The sequence below is a fragment of the Salvelinus alpinus genome, chromosome 23, assembly GCF_045679555.1.
Source record: "Salvelinus alpinus chromosome 23, SLU_Salpinus.1, whole genome shotgun sequence".
Taxonomy (NCBI): Eukaryota; Metazoa; Chordata; class Actinopteri; order Salmoniformes; family Salmonidae; genus Salvelinus; species Salvelinus alpinus.
The window spans coordinates 31,265,011-31,284,626 of NC_092108.1; the positions used below are offsets into that span (position 1 = coordinate 31,265,011).

Genomic DNA, 19,616 nt, shown 5'->3' on the forward strand with positions numbered 1-19,616 from the left:
ACCCAATCAAATGATCAGAGAATAAATATAGTGCTGAAAGCAAAAGCTACAGCTAGCTAGCACTGCCCTGCATAAAATGCGGTGAGTAGTAGACTCAAAGAGAGAGAAAGACAGTAGTTGAACAGTTTTGAACAAATTCATTTCTTCCAAAATGAAGGAGAAGAAAGAGAGAAATAGAGAGAGAGATTGTCATTTTTTTCACTTTCAGTTTCACTTACTTAGCTTGCAAATGCAGCTAGCTAGTTTAGCATACTGAAACATCCTGTTCAAACAGAGGGATGCTATGTTAGCTAGCTGGCTATGACTTTCCAACACAAGACTGGAACTCTTCCAAGTCAAGGTAACCTCTTCAGACGAAGAGGAGGAAGGCTGCCGTTACAGTTTTACATTGTAGAATAATAGTGAAGACAACAAAACTATTAAATAACACATATAGAATCATGTCGTAACCAAACAAGTGTTAAACATATCAACATTCAAAGTAGCCACCCTTTGCCTTGATGACAGCTTTACACACTCTTGGCATTCTCTCAATCAGCTTCATGAGGTAGTCACCTGGAAGGCATTTCAATTAACAGGTGTGCCTTGTTAAAAGTAAATTTGGGGAATTGCTTTCCTTCTTAATGCATTTGAACCTGTCAGTTGTGTTGTGACAAGGTAGATGTGGTATACAGAAGATAGCCCTATTTGGTAAAAGACCAAGTCCATATTATGGCAAGAACCGCTCAAATAAGCAAAGAGAAAAGGCTGGCCATCCTTACATTAAGACATGAACGTCAGTCAATCAGCAACATTTCAATAATTTTTTAAGTTTCTTCAATTGCAGTCGCAAAGACCATCAAGTGCTATGATGAAACTGGCTCTCAAGAGGACCGCCACAGGAAAGGAAGACCCAGCATAACTTCTGCTGCAGAGGATAAGTTCATTAGAGTTAACTGCACCTCAGATTGCAGCCCAAATAAATGCTTCACAGAGTTCAAGTAACAGACACATCTCAACATCAACTGTTCAGAGGAGACTGTGTGAATCAGGCCTTTATGGTCGAAATGCTACAAAGAACACCAATAATAAGAAGAGACGTCCTTTGCCAAGAAACACAAGCAATGGACATTAGACTGGTGAAAATCTGTCCTTTGGTCTGATGAGTCAAAATCAGATTTTTTTTGTTCCAACCGCCGTGTCTTTGTGAGATGCAGAGTAGGTGAACAGATGATCTCCGCATGGAGGAGGTGGTGTGATGGTGTGGGGGTGCTTTGCTGGTGACACTGTCAGTGATTTATTTAGAATTCAAGGCACACTTAACCAGCATGGCTACCACAGCATTCTGCAGTGATATGCCATCCCATCTGGTTTGCGCTTAATGGGACTATCATTTGTTTTTCAACATGACAATGACCCAACACACCTCCAGGCTGTGTAAGGGCTTTTTGCCAAGAAGGAGAGTGATGGAGTGCTGCATCAGATGACCTGGGTACTCATTTATAAACGTTGCGTAGGCACAAAAGAAGGCGTACGCCACAATCTAAGCAAACTTTGGGATTTATAAAACAAACTTGATGGGAGAATGTGCAGTCCTCCACGGACACATTGACTCCTACTGTACATACGCACATAAACTCGAGAAATGAGAAGCTGCGACTCCGATAGCAGAAGGATGGAACTCGAGAAACGCTTTGAAAGGGATACCATTGTGTAAAATAAATCCCCAAATTACCTCTCACATATTATATATGAAGAGTTCCCTGGAGTGCACCCAAAAAAAACACACAAAAAACACGATTTAGGATAATAAATACAAATGGAGATATCTGTTTTGGCAAAAGAACCCCTCAAATATGTTGTACAGTTTAATTGGGAATCATATTTAATTAGATCTGTAATTATTAATCAATACTTGCATGTTATGAAATGTGTTCTCATAAATAATAAGGTCAACAGTAGGACAAATTACATTTAAACTGATGCCATTTTCGATGCCTCAGTTGGGCAGATACGAGTGTACAGTTTCATATATTGTTATCACATGTTCGTTGCGCAGAACTGTCAATGTGATAATGGCACTGTCATTGTCAGTTACAATCAGGGTAATTACCACACCTGAAGGTGTTACGCAATTGGGTGGCTTTGACAATCAAATGGGTGGGTATAAAAAGGCATGCAATTAAAATGCGTAATGACGCACAATAACTGCTTTGGCACTGTTGGAAGACTTGGCGAATGGAAGAATTCGTAGAAAGCACATTTTCAGAGACCAGCAAGATTTACTGGCCAATAATGATGAGTTGCTTATGAGCCGGTTCCAATTACCAAGAGCTGTTCTCTTGGATCTCTGTGATGTAGTGGACCCAGCTTTACAGAGAAGCACCCGCAGAAACCAAGCCACGCCTGTCCCACTTCAACTCCTTGGCAACCTCGTAAAATAGTGTCGATGGTGTCTCTTTGCATTTGCAGGACTGCATCTGTGAGGCCAAGGCCACTGGAGGGTTGTGACGCACGAGGTGCAGTGGAGACACTGGGGCTGGGCGCAGTCAGCTCCTGCTCAGCTGCAGAACCACCGACCCCGCAGGAACACGCAGCGACTAAAAACAATAGAACATGTCACAATTGTTTGTGTTAATACATGTTTAAACACAACTTGAATGCATTTGGTTTACTCTTTTCAAACGAGGGAATACTAATTACATACCTGGATCATCCAGTGTGTCTTGCATGTATGTGTCCCCCTCCACCTCCGTCACTTCTCCACTCAGGAGGGATTCCCCTATAATACCGGCAAGTCGCTCATCTTGGGGGTTGAGCTCCGGTGTCCCCTTTCCCCCGCCCGTGGCACAAATACTTTGTCTGTGTCAGGTTATGCGTCTTTTGGCCTCCACTTATGTTGTACCACTTCTTTTTTATTTCTGAGAGGGTCCGACCTTCTGAAGCAGCAGCATTCACAGCGTCGGGATTTGCCATCATTGTCGTCATGGATGAATATTAATTGGGGGTGTTTCACTGACTATATATAGGCAACTATGGGCGTTAATAGGGTGGGATTAGACACTCGCTCACGTGTACCAAAAACTTGAGTTGATTGTGATTTATAAAGGGAAACCGGCGTGCGCACTGTGTTATAAACGTGCGTGCGCACTGTGTTATAAATCACAATATTTTTGTGCATGAACACTTTCTGTGTTTCGTCCGTACGCCACCTTTTGACGTGAATCCTCCTCACAGTTTTATAAATGAGGCCCCTGGCCTCCACCATCACCTGACCTCAACCCAATTGAGATGGTTTGGGATGAGTTGGACCGTAGAGTGAAGGAAAAGCAGCCCACAAGTGCTTAGCATATGTGGGAACTCCTTCAAAACTGTTGGAAAATAATTCCAGGTCAAGCTGGTTGAGAGAATGCAAGAGTGTGCAAAGCTGTCATCGAGGCAAATGGTGGCTAATTTGAAGAATCTAAAATCTACAATATATGTTGATTTGTTTAACACTTTGTCATGACGTGCCCTGGGGGAAGGATCATAGCACCTCTCTCTCTCTCTCTCTCTCTCTCCAGTTTTATGACTTCATGACAAGTCATAAAGAGTCTACCAGAACATAGAGAGAATTGGCCAAACACCTAAATCTCCAAAATGGGAGAAATAAACAATATTTCCACTTTTGAGAATGTGGGAATGGTCCGTGGACACTTAAGGGACAGTTATGACGAGTGTGTTTCATTTGGTGATCTCATGAAGGACAGGAAACACACATAACAGTATCTCTTAAAGTGTACATTTCCCAGCTGTCAGGTTTACATCTAAATATTGGAAAAAGTATGTGATTAAACATTAAACTATTTGTGAAAAGATGTAATGTGATATTAACCTTCTAAATGAGAGTGTGGATTATCAAACAGTAGATATTGGTTACTAACAATGATAGAAAAGTCCCTAGTGGGCTAAGCCCAATATGACGGCTTGGTAGGCAAAGGAAAGGGGTGGGGACTGAGAAAGAGCGGGAAAGACAAAATGGATTCCCTACACACAGTCTATAATTATATTAGTTGAAATGCATGAACGTCCGCTCATTCTGAAAGAAATTGCAATGTACATATTTACGCCTGGATGTCATTGTTGTCTCTCCGTTGAAAACACTCAATCGTCCTGTAGAGTCTCTGGTTAATTTTCCCAGAAGTCACAATGTCTTTCATGGTTGTAGGTGGTTAGAATGGATACTTCAGAGCACCATTCGGAATTGTTCTCGTAGAATAGCTGCTTCAGCGGTTGTCGGTATTCTCGTTCTAGATTTACGTAATTTCTAGCTGCAGACTAGTAATTTGTGTCGTCTAGAATTTGCTCTTATTCTGCAGTGATCGATAGTCTCAGAGTTTAACCATTTCCAGCCGTGTAGCCAAAACTACGCTGTATGGTCTAATGGTCTATAGAATTGTAGCCATTCCAACGTGGGGACTCTGTCCTGGCGTTCTCTGACTTCTTAACCATTAGAGACGTCCAGGCTTACCGTGGATCTCTTTGGCATAGTTGTAGTTTTAACCATTTCACAAGAAGCGTCAGCTGCATGTTTTCTAGTCTGGTGTGAATTTCTTCAGGAGTGGGTTTTATTCTCTGTCGAAGAAGGGGCGGTTCTATGACGCCTAATGTGATGCGTGGGCTCACGGGGGTGTGGCCACTGACTAGTTCATCTTTATTAATCATTCGGACGAGATAATTCCAAGAGTACTTGTATTGTTTTGTTTTAGGCTTCAGGGCTTCCGAAAGTCTCAAACTTATGTTGGTAAACTCATTTTAAAAAGACATACCTCATAAAACAGTAATAGTGAGAGACTCACACTGCAACATGGACATCCAGAAGTAAAGAGAATTCAGTATGGTAGAGTTAAAGCCTTTAAAAGATGCTTCATTTTAATGTTGGCTAGACAATAGCCATTTCCTAAAATCAGATCAATCCTTAGCCTGTCAAATCACAGCACCACACCGCCAGATTGAATCCCCAGGCAGCCCAGAAAATAGGGAAACTCAGGTGGAATGATTTACCTGTTGAGCAGAAATATACTTTGAGTGCCACCATTTATCTTTAAGAGCCCTGACATCATCTACCGAAAAGTCATAAACCGACACAGCGGCATCCAAATGGAGGACATTCATTATTTCTATTGGCGTCAACCTCCGTCATGGCAGGGTGCTGCTGCAAAGTGGCCATGTAGCCAGCCCACCACCTCACACATGTACGTGGGTGGTCACAATTTCTCAGTGGCTGACCAAGGAAACAGCTGAACCACAAGGTAAGATTTATCTATATAACATGATACACTTGGTGCTTTTGTCCCATACTGAATTATGGTGGTTGGCCCTAACAGAGGCTAAAAGCCCTGTGCTCTCTGGCTCTAGCGCTACTCTTGTAGCCAGCCCAGGTAAAGCTCCATTGACCCCAGACCTGGTACCAGAGTAGATGGTAATGTCTATTGATTTTGGGGCTGTAACACCCAACAGCACAAACAGGATAGTGTGTGTGTGTGTTAGCCCTCTTCTAAAGGTCTGGGCCCAGCCTACATAATGGCCAAGTAACACTCCACTGACCCCAGACCTGGTGCTAGAGCAGGTTACATGGTCTGAGCCCAGTCTATACAATGCACAGTCAACACTCCACTGACCGCAGACCTGGTGCTTGAGCAGGTTACATGGTCTGAGCCCAGTCTATACAATGCCCAATCAACACTCCACTGACCGCAGACCTGGTACTAGAGCAGGTGATATGATCTGGGCCCAGGCTCCATAAGGCCACTGTACTGTTCCATAGCCAGCAAAATGCTCGCCACTCAATTAGTGCAGCTGCCCCAGGCCCTACGAACCAGCCAATTGGACAGATCACTTGGCAGTGTATGATTTGCTACATGATTTGGCTGCACCATACCGCAGACTCATTCAAATGCAGGTTGAGGTTATATTACTGGATGAAGTATTCTTTCTGAGGGACCACAACAGGTTCATAGGTTCATTGCCTTGCTCAAGGGTACAACAGCAGGAATCCTGGCCGTCCCCCACATTCGAATTCAAAGCCATGGCTGTGTGGCAATTACCCGAGTGTGTTGTGTGTCCACCACACACCAGTGTGAACAATGTTGACCACATTTAATTTACAGAGCTGGAGTCACAGCCGTTGAGTCCAGCAGCCTCGAGAGGCCCTCTCCACCCCATGTGCCCTTCATCTCGGCCTGACCGGTTCCCATGGCAACCACATTGACATGGGGTGGGGGTGGGGGCAGTCACAAAGTCAAAACATCCGAGGCAGAAATGGCAACTACTTAAACAAGACTCAATATCTATAGCTTTGTTTCTGACTGTCGCTTTTCAGCCCCAATAATCTACTGATGTCCCAGCTAATGAAAAAAAAGAGTTGATATTTTAGTTCTGTTTTGATTACCCAGTGACAGCAACTACCAATGGAATCCCATACAAATGTAGGCTACGCTTTACGATATGCACAGGGTCTAAAATGGTATTATTCAACACATTCATAATCTTGCAATTCTGTACAAATGTCATTATGGTATTAATTCATGCCAGAAATGTTTAAATGCCAACTAGCTACAGCGCAAGAAATGTTCTTAGAGGCATTGTAAGGGATTTAGGATGAGGAATTGGACTTCATTTAAATGACATGGTGGATTAAATGAGATGGACGTCATTAATAAATGAATACAATGGTTTAATGGATTTTAAAGAGACAATGCATATTTCTTCAATTAATTCACGTTCCATTCTAATTTATCATATTATTATTTGTGGTTTTTCAATTCTTCATTTTTATGCAAAACCTAGTGAATATAGTTGCCATTCATAATCACACCCCAAAAACTTTTTATGAGGGCTTTTCTCCATTGGTCAGTCACTTTCTGTGTGCTTGTAACTGCAAAGTTTTAAAACTTTTTATGTAAAATTCACTTCATTACCATAAATGTCTTGGCCTCAGAGTGCTGTTTATGTAGCCCTTAATAAAAACAATCAAAAATTGATAAGTCGTCCTTTTCCCCAAACAGGGGAGGCAAGCTACAGGCTACATGCTGACGAGCCTTATAACGTACTCCACGGGAGTATAGGAGCACATTTCTATTCCCAAAAGGCAGAGCATGTTGTGTTGCACTGAATACTAATCCACTCCGCCACCTGCTTTCTGCCAGGGGAGGGGCTGAGTGGTCAAGACACTCAGGTTGTTTTAGTACTTAGTCATACCTCTCTCCCCTTCCAGTGACAGATGCACTGAAGGTTTTATAACCATAGGGATGCAATGTATACCATATGCATTAACCTTTCTCGCAATTTGGTTGAATTTGAACTTGTCAAGTGCTTGAACATGACAATGCATTTTACTATTGTGAATGCGGCATGGAAAATGTTCAATGAAACAGGGAAGCTTTTATTGTAGAGACAGTTGCGATCACATGCAGGCACTCATTCACTACCTCAGCTCAGCATTTGGTGTCTAAACAGGGCATTCTTGGACAATCACTTGTCTTGTCACAGTGAGACCAGAGAGTAACTGATAAAACCTTAACGACCCCTCACAGCGGCTGCAAGTAACACCACTACCTATTGGCCCATCAACAGTCTACTGTCTGTGTTCCATCGCAGTGGCCTAAAACATAGACATATTTTCCAATCTTAATTAGCCTCTGGGGAATTGACTGACCACTATGAGGATATACAGATCCTATCTCTTTATATGCCTAATATTTAGACCTGGTTTATCATAGGCTAAACATTCACATTCTGTGTTTCACACTGGTGTTGTCTTTTATCCCAGCTGCCAGAGGTACTTATTGATCCCTGTCAAATCAGTCCATGCTTTGGAAAGACCTCTGAGCTAGAGGAGAAGTAGAACACTGGTATTAGCATGGGGATGCTAACACCCCCATCCACCATACTGGCACATACATACAGTATTTGACAGATATGGCACAGTGAACAAGGACTTATTTTTGTTGTTTTTGCAATATGCCTGGCATGGGCCAACTTTGTGCTGGAGCAGTCAGTGGCCCCAAAATTAATGAAGTAACTAGAAACTAGAGCAGTGTAAGTGTTCAAAAAACATCCTGCTTAGTTGGTAGAGTATTAACAACACAAAGGGATAAATGGGAGCACCTAGTCTCGGCCAAGGTGGACAAAAACATGGATTGGCTTGTGAGCGGCTGTGTTGTCAGCCCAGGGCCACGGGATGTTAAGGCATGCCTCAGTCTGGGAGAGCGACTAACTCTTGGCACTTGTAGGTCCAGCCGGTCAGCGAGAGGAGCGGTGGCGTCAAACAGGCTGTGACTAACAGCAGCCTCACACAAAAGAACAAGGGAATTAGTATTCAAACGTGCACACGGATTTCTGTTAAACTTGTGATGTTAAACATTTTGGATGTGTGAGAGCTGCGACAAACGCAGTGATTTGAAGATAGACTTTTATCTACGCCTATCAAGAGTTGAAAAATGCAAATAGAAATTGCATTAAGTCATGGTTGTGATGAAGTGTAGGAATTATGTGTTATTAGGGCAGCAGGTAGCCTAGTGATTAAGAGGTTGGGCCAGTAACCGAAAGGTTGCTGGTTTGGATCCCGAGCTGACTAAGTGAAAATCTGTTGATGTGCCCTTGAGCAAGTCACTTGCTTTGGATAAGAGCATCTGTAAAATGTTAATTATGGTACTGTGAAGAGTGCTGCTTCACTTCGTTGTTGTGCGTTCTGAGCCTTTACTTGATCACTGTCTGAGACAATAGTGTTATCTGGAACACAATATCACATCAATATTATTGATTAATTAACATTAACACCTATTTTCATGCAGGTATTGTGTTTATAATATTTTACATGAAGTTGCTTAGTTACCTGTGTAATAACAATGTAGTGACAACATTTCATTAACGTTCTGGGTTAAGTCTCTTACATCTCTTACTCCAACTTTAAAAAGAGCTAACCCGGGAATTACTGGCAAATTCCAGGTTAAGTCATCTATTGTTACAATTCCTCTGGCTAAATTGCGCCATGGGTATGCTGCGCTACTATCATTTGAGTTGACACTGTTAAATTGTCACATTGAATGAATTCAAAGTGCAAAAGTTGACATTACGTGTCACCATCCAGATTAAAAAGGCAATCTGTGAGGACAGAACGATAAAGGGAGTTATATGGCCTGTAGACAATTCTAAATTAATAGAAAGTATAAAGATAAAATATTAAGCTGTGAAATATATCTTTGATATATATCTTTATGACATATTTACAAGAGAAACCCAACAGACAGGTACATGAGATGTACATTCCCTCTAAAGCCCTGCTACACCACATAGCCATCCTGCTGTGAGGGGAGGGAGTAGGTAGAAACACTAAAGCTGTTTTCCTCCCATCCCATTATATTCTTATACTATTGTCTCCTCACTCCAATAGGATTCTATATTATATTATTGCTCTGACATACAGGTATATTGAAAATTATAGACAGGATGGGAAAATCACTGACCTTTGAAGAGCTTTAGAATGCAGCGGGGGTGGGGTGGGGGTTGGGAGGGGGGCGGGGGAAGGTGTGGGGGGGGTTGTCATCCCAGGTTATGTTCCAAAGGGCATACTATTCCCTATATAGTGCACTACTTTGTCCAGAGCTCCATGGGCCCTGGTTTACAGTAGTGCATTACATACTGTAGGGAATGTGGTGCCATTTGGGATGCCGACCCAGACTCTTCCTCATACATGTCTTACAAGAGAGGACAAAGGTAAATGTTCCAGCATTAACAATAGGAGGGAATGGGATCTTACATGTACCTCCCAATATGTGATTTTTCCCAATTTCAAGCATGAATGCCTCAATAAGGTTCATGCATTCCTTTTTAAATATTCTCAGAAAACATTTATCTAATTCGTTTCATGGCTCCTTGCTTCCACATCCTCTCTGGAACATTCACCGATTAATGGACAAGCAGTTGGACATGGTTAGTATTGTTGGCTAGAGTGACTATGGTAGGTTAACATAGGGAGTATTGCATGCAGCACCATGCAATATACAATGTTAAACAAATAGTATAGACCAGATATTGTTTTGATGTATTTTTTACACTGCTCATGCTGATAATTGGAAAAGAAAATAGCCAATTAACCTTTCTTGTCTTATTGTCTAATATATCATTTTCTCCCCATACAACAGTGTTGGTTAAGATGTCTTAGCATGCCTTTATTTTTCATTCGCTATGCCAATTCCAATTAGAATTATCACACTTCAAAGGGATCCTCATTTTAAGACATCCCAAGCTAGTGAGAAGGGAATTGCAGCCTACTCTGAAATGGTTGCTGTCTTATCGTCATAGACAGACTTCTCTCTTTCAGCATGCTGATTTCAATGTCTGGTTACCAACACTTTCAATAATTCCATAAGCCTATTCCATAAATAATAAGTTTGCCTACACATCATATGAACAATCACCCATAAATTAAAACATTATAATTTGTACCTCATTGATTAATATGTCTAAATTTGAGGGAACCGCTTGGTCAATTATTCAACAACAGAACGACTTCATCAGGCCTGCATCATGTTCTTTGAGCTGTGCTACCTCAACGCATAAAGAGACACTAATTGAGAACAACCCAGTGCTTTCCTTGGGGAAGGATTTGAGAAGTTGTGGCGTTTAAATGCCTGGTGTGTGTCATGATGTCTAAGGAAATATTGTAAAGGACGTCGTTTTTTTCTGGGCCCTAACTGTCTCGCTTCAGTCTACAAAGTCAATACACATTGAGGTCAAGCGGATATTGAGTGAAATCAGTGGACATGCTATTTTATTTCACTAGCTCCCAAGGACTTCACAAAATAAATGTGTAACTTAATCCATATATTCAACATCTATGTCTAAGTAATTTACCAGTGGACTGCTATATCTTCTATACACTGAAGCTGGTCTTACTGGATCTGTGAAAGATGTTCTCTTTCTCTGAGGCTGGTCTGACATTTGTCCAAATAGCTTGATTGGAACAAAGCTCCATGCCAGTCCCAATGTCCTCCTCTTCTCCATGAAAGCCCTTTGCAGTGCACCACTGACTGAATGCTGGGCTGAGGCGAAGAATAGCTCATTGTGTGATCTCTCTGGGTGGACTGGCTCATGTAATGAGAAATATGAATGCAGACTGACTAGAGGAGGTGTGACTGGTTTTAAATGCTGATGATCAGACTGGAAGTGGGAGGTGTGACTTATTAAACTACATCCAGCCTTTGAATCTGCTTTATAGAGAAGCACAACAGCATGTTCTCTGTTATGGAGTAGGAGAGGGTGTCCTTGCTCACATTCACAGTAACAAACTACTGTGAGGTTTATTTGTTAGATGTCATAGATCATAAGAACCACTTCAGTATGATATGCTTTTTAAGTTAATTTAGCCAGTTTGAAGTTGGGGAAGCAACGGAATACACAAGACATGCATGTTGTTCAGTAGACCGTTATTCTAGACAAACTAGTCAAAGGTCAGTTATCTAGAATGCCTCAGTGATTACTGCTGCAGGTTTTCTACAAAAACCTGCGGCTTTCAGCAAGAAGTATTGAATATCATGCAACACAGAATGTGTTTTCAGACAATAAAGCCAACTATATTTCCACCTGTGGTCACCAAGAGAACAAAAATATGGATTTTCCCTCTCTAGCTCTGAATACCCACGATAACACTTTTCAAGTTTTTAAGCAAGCATTGGCATCCCTCCACAACTACCATCTATTCAAATATTATGCCAACCAACATTTGTTTGTATCTCAATGTTAAAGCTTCAGCCTCAGAAGCTCTCTTTTGTGATGAGTGCACATCAATTTTCACCATCCTCAGCAGAACAATCACCACACCACTGACCGAGCAAGTGAAACAAACAGGGTTGATAGATAATGACCAGGCTCTCAAAACACAGATACTGGTGAAGCTGTGATGCTGAGAAGTAGTCTTCCTTTCCTTTAAACTATAGAGCAGGATGGAGAGGAGTTGGCAGCAGACATAGCTATGTGAGAGCTGTCCTCCATCTGCCTGCACAGATGGGGAGAACTAGCGACTGAAAGACCACCAACACAAGCAAACCTCATCTATCCTCTTAGATGAGGTTTGCTTTTTTGATCCGTGTCTCAACTAGCAAGAGGAAGGAAAAGGTTGTCAACAAAGCACGGAATATCAATGTGTCCGACCACTGTCTAACTGGAATTAAAATGATCTAACTGGCCAACAGCTGCAGGGGGCTGGAAGGCCAGAAAGTCAGGCAGGCATAAAGGCAGAATGATGGGAGTGAGGCAGCCCAGAGAAAAGTGTAATTGTTGGGCTCTCAATGATGTTTGTTTAATTATTGGTTGAATTTAATCAGCGCCACAGCTGTAATTACTACCACTGCCCAGGAGCCATCAGGAAGTCCTTTGTATCAAGCCATTCTGATGCTGCTGAAGCCCAAAATTATTAATACAGCAGCTTTTAATTGTTCCAGTAGTCTACTGTAGACACAGTAGAAACCGTAGAAACAACAGTGTAGACACAGTAGAAACAACAGTGTAGACACAGAAGAAACAACACTGTAGACACAGAAGAAACAACACTGTAGACAGAAGAAACAACACTGTAGACAGTAGAAACATGAATACTGCTCATGGGACAGTGATAACTCTATTCCCCATTGGCTTGTCATTGTCCATTCTGATGCAGGCACAGTAAACCACACGTACATTTGTTGTACACAGTGTCCTTTGGCAATAAGGATTTGACATCGACAATGAAAGCCCCCTGACAGGATTCACTAGTGTAAGCAAACTAAGCATATAGCACACAGAGGTGGTTTCAAAGAGTAAATGACAGCCACTAGCTGAAATAAAACACATTTCCAAAATAAGTATGTAACAAAATACTGCAGACAACAAAGACAGTGTACCCTGGTGTATTCTGCTAATTGCTTATTCCTCTACATCTGATTCATTAGGATACGTCTATTTTAGCTTTTTGGGGCTAAAAATAGAAACAACTCAAATTATGCAAGCATATTTAAGTGCCCTGCATACTTTTGTACCATGGCTAGTGTGATAAATGGAACAATTGCTGTTTGTTTGTGTGTATGTGTGTGCGTGCGTACATGCGTGCATGCGTGACTGTGTGTGTGCATGTGCTTAGAATGGGAAATGTGTGACCTATAAGAACATATTAGGTTAATGATACCCTTCTCTCTAATTGCTGGAACAAATAGTTACTTTAGTCCTTAATCACATATCAATTAACTTGGGAGGGTCAGTGGCAGTGCAATCCTGATTGGTTTCCACATTATATAGGCCTAAAGCACATATAGATTTAGATAAGCAATGAAGTGATACAGCTGTGCTTCCATGCTGGGTATCTGTCTACACGCTATTAGGAAGCAACATCTGATACCGCAATACAGATAAGAAGAGAAAGAGAATCTAAACACCCCAAACATATTTACCCTTCAGCTAAGGTATCTCTTGGGTAGATATCTTTGCATCTAAGAACATCCTGCATTGCATGCTGGGGAGTGCCGAGACTGAACTTTAAGCTTGCCTCCTCCTTGGAGATGCTGCATGGACCAGAGGTCTACAGCAAACATCCTGTTTCTGTTGCTCTGTTGCTCTTCACACTTGGTATTTAAAAACAGGTTTGATTCAGAGAAGAAGTATAGCTAAGAGTTGGAAACCTTTGCAGGTGACCTCCCAGAACAGACCAGGGATCGAGAAGGAAGAAAGTATAACACCAGCATAATGGACGCTGCGGAAAATGGAAGAAATCCTGTTTCAGTTTCAATCTCCCATCCCACTAATGAGAAGTCATTAGCATGGCCCTCCTCGTTCCCTTACGTTTGGAGGAGGAAAGGTGGATACAAATGTAATTGCTTAGACAAATGCTTGTAAAAGAGATACTGTATCTTCTCCACAAAATCATTTATTTGAAGCATCCTATTGTAGGCTACACAGAAACGATGCCAAACTGGGGCTGATGACCTAATCCCATGAATGGTGTGAAGATCAAAATAAAAAAATACTTCAACAAATATAAAGAGTATAGGTCTACATACTATACTTTCTATCGTCTGATCTTAGAAGTTTCCTAACAAAATAGCAAAAAGAAGAAAAACTAACGTGGGCCTATCTTTCAAATAGTTTTTAGCTGAAAATGGATGGTCTTCATCATCATCCCTCCTAACTTTTGATTGCTCTTCCATTCTAGTGTTCTCTGGGCTTTCTATCTACACAAGCAGTAATACACTGTGAATCTGAGGAGCATTAAAGCTAATCAAAAGCTCCTGTCCAGCTACTGTAAATCATATTTGATTTATGATGTTTTTTTCTCCCCATTTCCTCCGGGTTTATGGCATAATCAATCGCCCGGTTAGCTCAGGCATGATCAAACAGAGCTGATAAGACAAATGTTCTTTGTCAGTGAGTAGTATATAAGTGGACTTTCTTAGCCCTCCATCGATTGCAGATTTTCTCTGCTCAGCACTGCTATTCAAAGCAAACTGTGGGCAGTCAGAATCTATCTTGCCGGATCAGACTTCCGACCACCAAACTGCTGACTTGTTGCTCGCCCATGGTCACTTAACATTTATCTGAGTCTGGTATTGTTTCTGTGCTCAATAAGCATGCAGACTTTCCGAATAGAGGACACACACACACCCAGAACGTTCCTACTGTATGCAGCCAGTCAAACAGAAACAGCGTTGATAAGATCTGCATAATTCATATATTCATCATAAACGCATTAATGAAGACGGTCATGGTCTAAATTCAACACTAGTGCGTTGTTGCGCCGGAGGACGGTCTCCAGAGCTTTTCTCCACAGGCCAGAAGCCTGGCTACCGCTACAAGCCAATGCACTTTAACTCCCCCCACTGGCGAGGAGAGAAAGCCATGCTACCACAGCTGCATGATAATAAGTGACATTGTACATTTCGAAAGGGCTCTAACTCTATCTCTCGCCAGGGAAACAGAGGGTTGTGTAGGTAGGAAGATTTGGATCAGCCTGAGTCTGTGTGTTTCTGTTTCTGTGTTTTCTGTTTTCTATACCCGGATATTGTGAAATCTAAATGCTTGTGTGGCTTTCTCAGCGAGGGGTGGAGACGAATCAGTGCAGGGTCTATAGAACATTTATCAAACAGATTGAGAATATGACAGAATGGACCATGATGACCACAACGGAATGACCAAGACTGTGTGTGGAAGATGTAGAATATCCCAGGGCATCCACATAGCGTCTCTATGCTGTATCATCATTGTGCATTGCATGCATCCACTGTCATTAGCTAATGACCTTTGATTTTAAGTTTTAGAATATTGTTTAAAAAAAGTCTTAATATGGGATTTCATGATAGATGGAACCAGAGACTGTCAGTCCTTAGTTGCTCTGTTGTTCAAAAAGCTGTTAATCACAATGTCAGTATATTTATTACAGGAGCCTAATACAAACACAATGATACAGATGTTGGTGGATCTGGCTATTCGTATGTTTTGGCAGCTCTGTTTGTTTGAATATATTCTCTGATTGATGATGCAAATTATTGAAATATCTCCATTTGAATGCTGAATAATGAGGAGTAATGTGGGAAACTTCCCTAACACGATCACTGCTGGGCGCAACAGAGAACTAAATCCCCAGGATTGAAATATTATGTACATTTTTAATTACCACAACATAATCGTGTTGTTTGGCTACCCATTGGCACTCCGGTAAATATTAATTATTCACATAGAGTGCAAAAAGAAACGGTCCTGGGCTCTAGAGTAGTATAATAAACTGAAGGGAAAAAGAGAAAGAGCATGATGTGAATATTTGTTACCTAACCTAATGAATGAGTCTAATTCTAAGTATGATTCACGAGAAAAAAAGTTACTATGTTTTTCTATCAATTCTCTTAACATATGGCACAGACATATTATGCCTTGTGATTTTCCAGCCATTTTACACATATTCACATTCATTGAACACTGTATGGTTAGCAAGCTAGATGTAACCGTGGGTGAAATAGAGAGAATGGTATGTACATTTTGAGACTTTGGAAAACCTTTGAAAGCATGGCCCAGGCTAATGACGCAGGGCCACAGGGGAGAAGAGAATTGAGAGGCTGTAAGGTATGATGAATCCGAAGACTGATTACTTTCTACCTCCAGACTAACAGCCAGTCTACATCCAATTCGCACACAGCACGAAGGTAGTGCCTAAAATGTACCAAATTATATCTCACAGTCACAACAGTGGGAGCACCAACAGAGGTATTTTGCATTGGTGTGAGATTTCTGTACACTCTAAATCATCTGATAGGGTAGGTCCTAGGACACCCCCTTACCAGATTATAATATCAATACAATATCTAACATCAAACCCCCAACTCTCTGCTCCTTGGAGAATATGCTCAGCTGACTTCGACAAATTAGACACCTGGAATCTATGACAATAACCTTCGCTGGGTGATGCTGTCGAGTGGAACAGCAGATATATAGCCGTGTATATTTAAAAAAAGAACAGCATGAGATAAACATATTATTTCTGGAGATCGAGATACACCACACCATGACATCCTTATCTGACTATCACAGCATTACAAAATAATTGGATGTATACACAGTATTTATTTTTTTATTAAACAGCAATAATACTTGGCTAAGATTTGAATGGGGGAAATAAACTAAAATACAATGATAGCAGTACAACAATGTGATCCAGACTCAGTGACTAGGTGGTTAACAGATCTGCTGTTAACAGAACTTAAAAGACAGGAGTTTTTGACATGAGGCACTAAAACTTTTCACACATGTAAACAGCAGATGAAACATTGAGTTCCTTTGATATTTTCTGAAGAAAAATTATGTCAATATTTGACATATAGCATCTTATTTTGAGCCAGTTTGCTGGAGCAGTAAAATAATCCTGCAGCAACAGGATATGTGAATTATTATGTGGATTATAAATTAATGGATTTTTTTTGTAGGGGGTGATACATTTTTTGTAAGGTAAAATCAAGTCTGAAACGAAAAGTGGAAATTACAAACTTGAGAAGCCTTTTTAAACCTAAAATACACTACACGTTTTTCTGCAACAGGCGTATCAAATTAAGATCCTACATCTGTAAATTACAATCCCTGCTTTTCTTGCAGTGATCCAAGTGATCCATTCAGAAGCCTCAGAATCCAGCGTCATTTGGAATAAGTGTGACATGTGTGACACTTTAATAAAGGGAATACTAAAAAGGAAATACTTGTAATAATTAGAGACACGTAGTGATATTATGCTCATGGTGTTCCCCCAAAACAGGTTAGAAACACAAATGAGACATACAACTTTGGTTGGCATTAACTTAGTTATGAGTATGTCTCATATTGTATCCACGGCACACAGATAAAAGCTATACATCTAGAGTATTCAATAGATGTCACACATAAGTGATCAATTTTTTCCATATAGTATGATATAGGTTAACTAGGTACAGAGCAGCATACTAGATGTAAAAAAAGGTTTAATGAACAATACAGATTTTTTTTGTGATATGCAGGTTATTTTGAATTTCAGAAAAACAAATGTTTCATTGTTTGAATAATAGCCCGTGAAATTGAATCAATATCATTGAATTTAAGATGTGAAATTGCTCTAGTGCTTGATCAAAGTCTAAAAACATTAGAGGGTTTTAGTTTCCTGATATTGTCTACTGTTTAGTCCCTGCTTGGGGGTCATTAGCCTTATATTGTTGTGGCCCATCTGCTCTCATCGTTATGTTTTGATTGATATAAAGCCCCCCTATTATTTTGTTACCTTGCCCCCCTCAACCAAACCCCCACAAGGAAAGGAGCTACACCTGCCATACATTTCACCATAATTTAAACATGCAGTGTAACTTACCCAGTTGGAGAAATCAGCCAGATGAACAATTTAAATTTGCCTCGGTTTATCTCTATCTCCCTTCTGGTGCCGGTCCCTTTCCCTCACTCTACACTGATCTCCAAGAGGTTTCTCTCTCACTCTCCCAGCGTCTTTTGGCGACTATATCGATCTCTCAGGCAAGTATCGATCTGTCAGCCCCGTTGTTACTACGGCTGCTCAGTTGTGAGCTCTCCTTTCTCTCTGCCTCTCACGGCTGCAGTGGGGAAGCTGGGCAATGTATACTTCTCGCTCTTGCTCTCTTTCTCTGCCTCTGTCTCTCTCTCGTCTTGCTTTCTCTCATTGTGCTGTATTGATCTCTCTGTGCTGTTCCTCTACTAGTGCAGCCCCTAGTGGGCGTTCCAGACACTGCTTGTAGCCATCTCACTATGATTCTCCCAGCTCAGCACACGTTGACAAGGGGAGGGGAGGCAGGAGGGTGCCTGGGCAAATGCATGATACATCTGAAGAACTAAGTGCAACCTGGGCTGTCAGCAGGCAGCAGGACCCCTGCCATCAAGAAAATATTCTGTAACAGAGATGTGAATTCATGTTTCAGCAGGCAATCATAACCAAATAACTATACACAGAGGTGAACAAACACTCATTGATGCTTCTACCCGACTGACAAGAAAATTGATTAAAACCCCATGAGGGATATATCAGTGGAATGATGATGGTTGTGAACTTTTTAAAGGTTGTGGTTGAAGTGTCGTGAAGTTGAAGCTTACCCTTTCACCACTAAGGTCTTACCACTTAGTTGGACAATTCTGATACTTTCTGAATATCATAACAAGATCTAACAGGAAAATTCTATTTACCATCTACAATAATCCATAATCCAGTTGGTGGCATCAGACATAGCCACACTTTCTTGAAGAGGTAGAGCCTTGGTCTAATGCTGCATTCATAACATCTCGTAAAACAGCATTTTTTTATTGAACCTTTATTTAATTAGGCAAGTCTGTTAAGAACACATTCTTATTTACAATGACGGTCTACCCTGGCCAAACCCTAAGCCAGACAACGCTGGGCCAATTGTGCACCGCCCTATGGTACTCCCAAGCACAGCCGGTTGTGATACTGTAACGCCTGTCGTCGGTTGAAGAAGGAGACCAAGGTGCAGCGTGGTAGGCGTTCTTGATTTTTAATAATACTGAACACCGCAACAAAATAACAATGTAGAAAAAACTCAAGCGAACAGTTCTGTCAGGCAACAAAACAGCTAAACAGAAAATAACTGCCCACAAAACCCAAACGGAAAATCACAACTTATATATGATCACCAATCAGAGACAATGATATACAGCTGCATCTGATTGGGAACCACACATGGCAAAAACAACACAGAAATAGAAAACGTAGAATCTCCCACCCGAGTCACACCCTGACCTAACCAAACATAGAGAATAAATAAGGATCTCCAAGGTCAGGGAGTGACAGTAGCCCCCCCAAAGGTGCGGACACCGGTCCCAAACCTGAACCTATAAGGGAGGGTCCGGGTGGGCATCTACTCTGGATGGGGGCTTCGGTGTGGTACGTAGACCCCGCCCCGCTTTAGGCTCCCCCCACTTCGGTGGCGCCTCCGGTGCAGGGATCGTCGCCGGGACCTCCGGACCGTAGATCATCGCTGGAGGCTCTGAAATGCAGACCGCCGCTGGGGGCTCTGGACTGCAGATCACCGCTGGAAGCTCGGGACTGCAGATTGTCGCCGGAGGCTCTGGACTGGGACCCC

The 19,616-nt window shown here is 41.6% G+C and overlaps 1 protein-coding gene across 3 annotated transcripts in view; it reads right to left on the minus strand.

The window, feature by feature from the left end:
• The window catches only part of LOC139550797 (tenascin-R-like), a 118,272-nt gene extending 100,112 nt beyond the window's left edge, over window positions 1-18,160 (minus strand). For all 3 annotated transcript variants that reach the window (XM_071361956.1, XM_071361957.1, XM_071361955.1), the window contains exon 1: window positions 17,864-18,160. The gene's annotated coding sequence lies outside the window, so the exon portion shown is untranslated. The remainder of the gene's footprint in view (window positions 1-17,863) is intronic.
• Window positions 18,161-19,616: the final 1,456 nt, after the last annotated feature.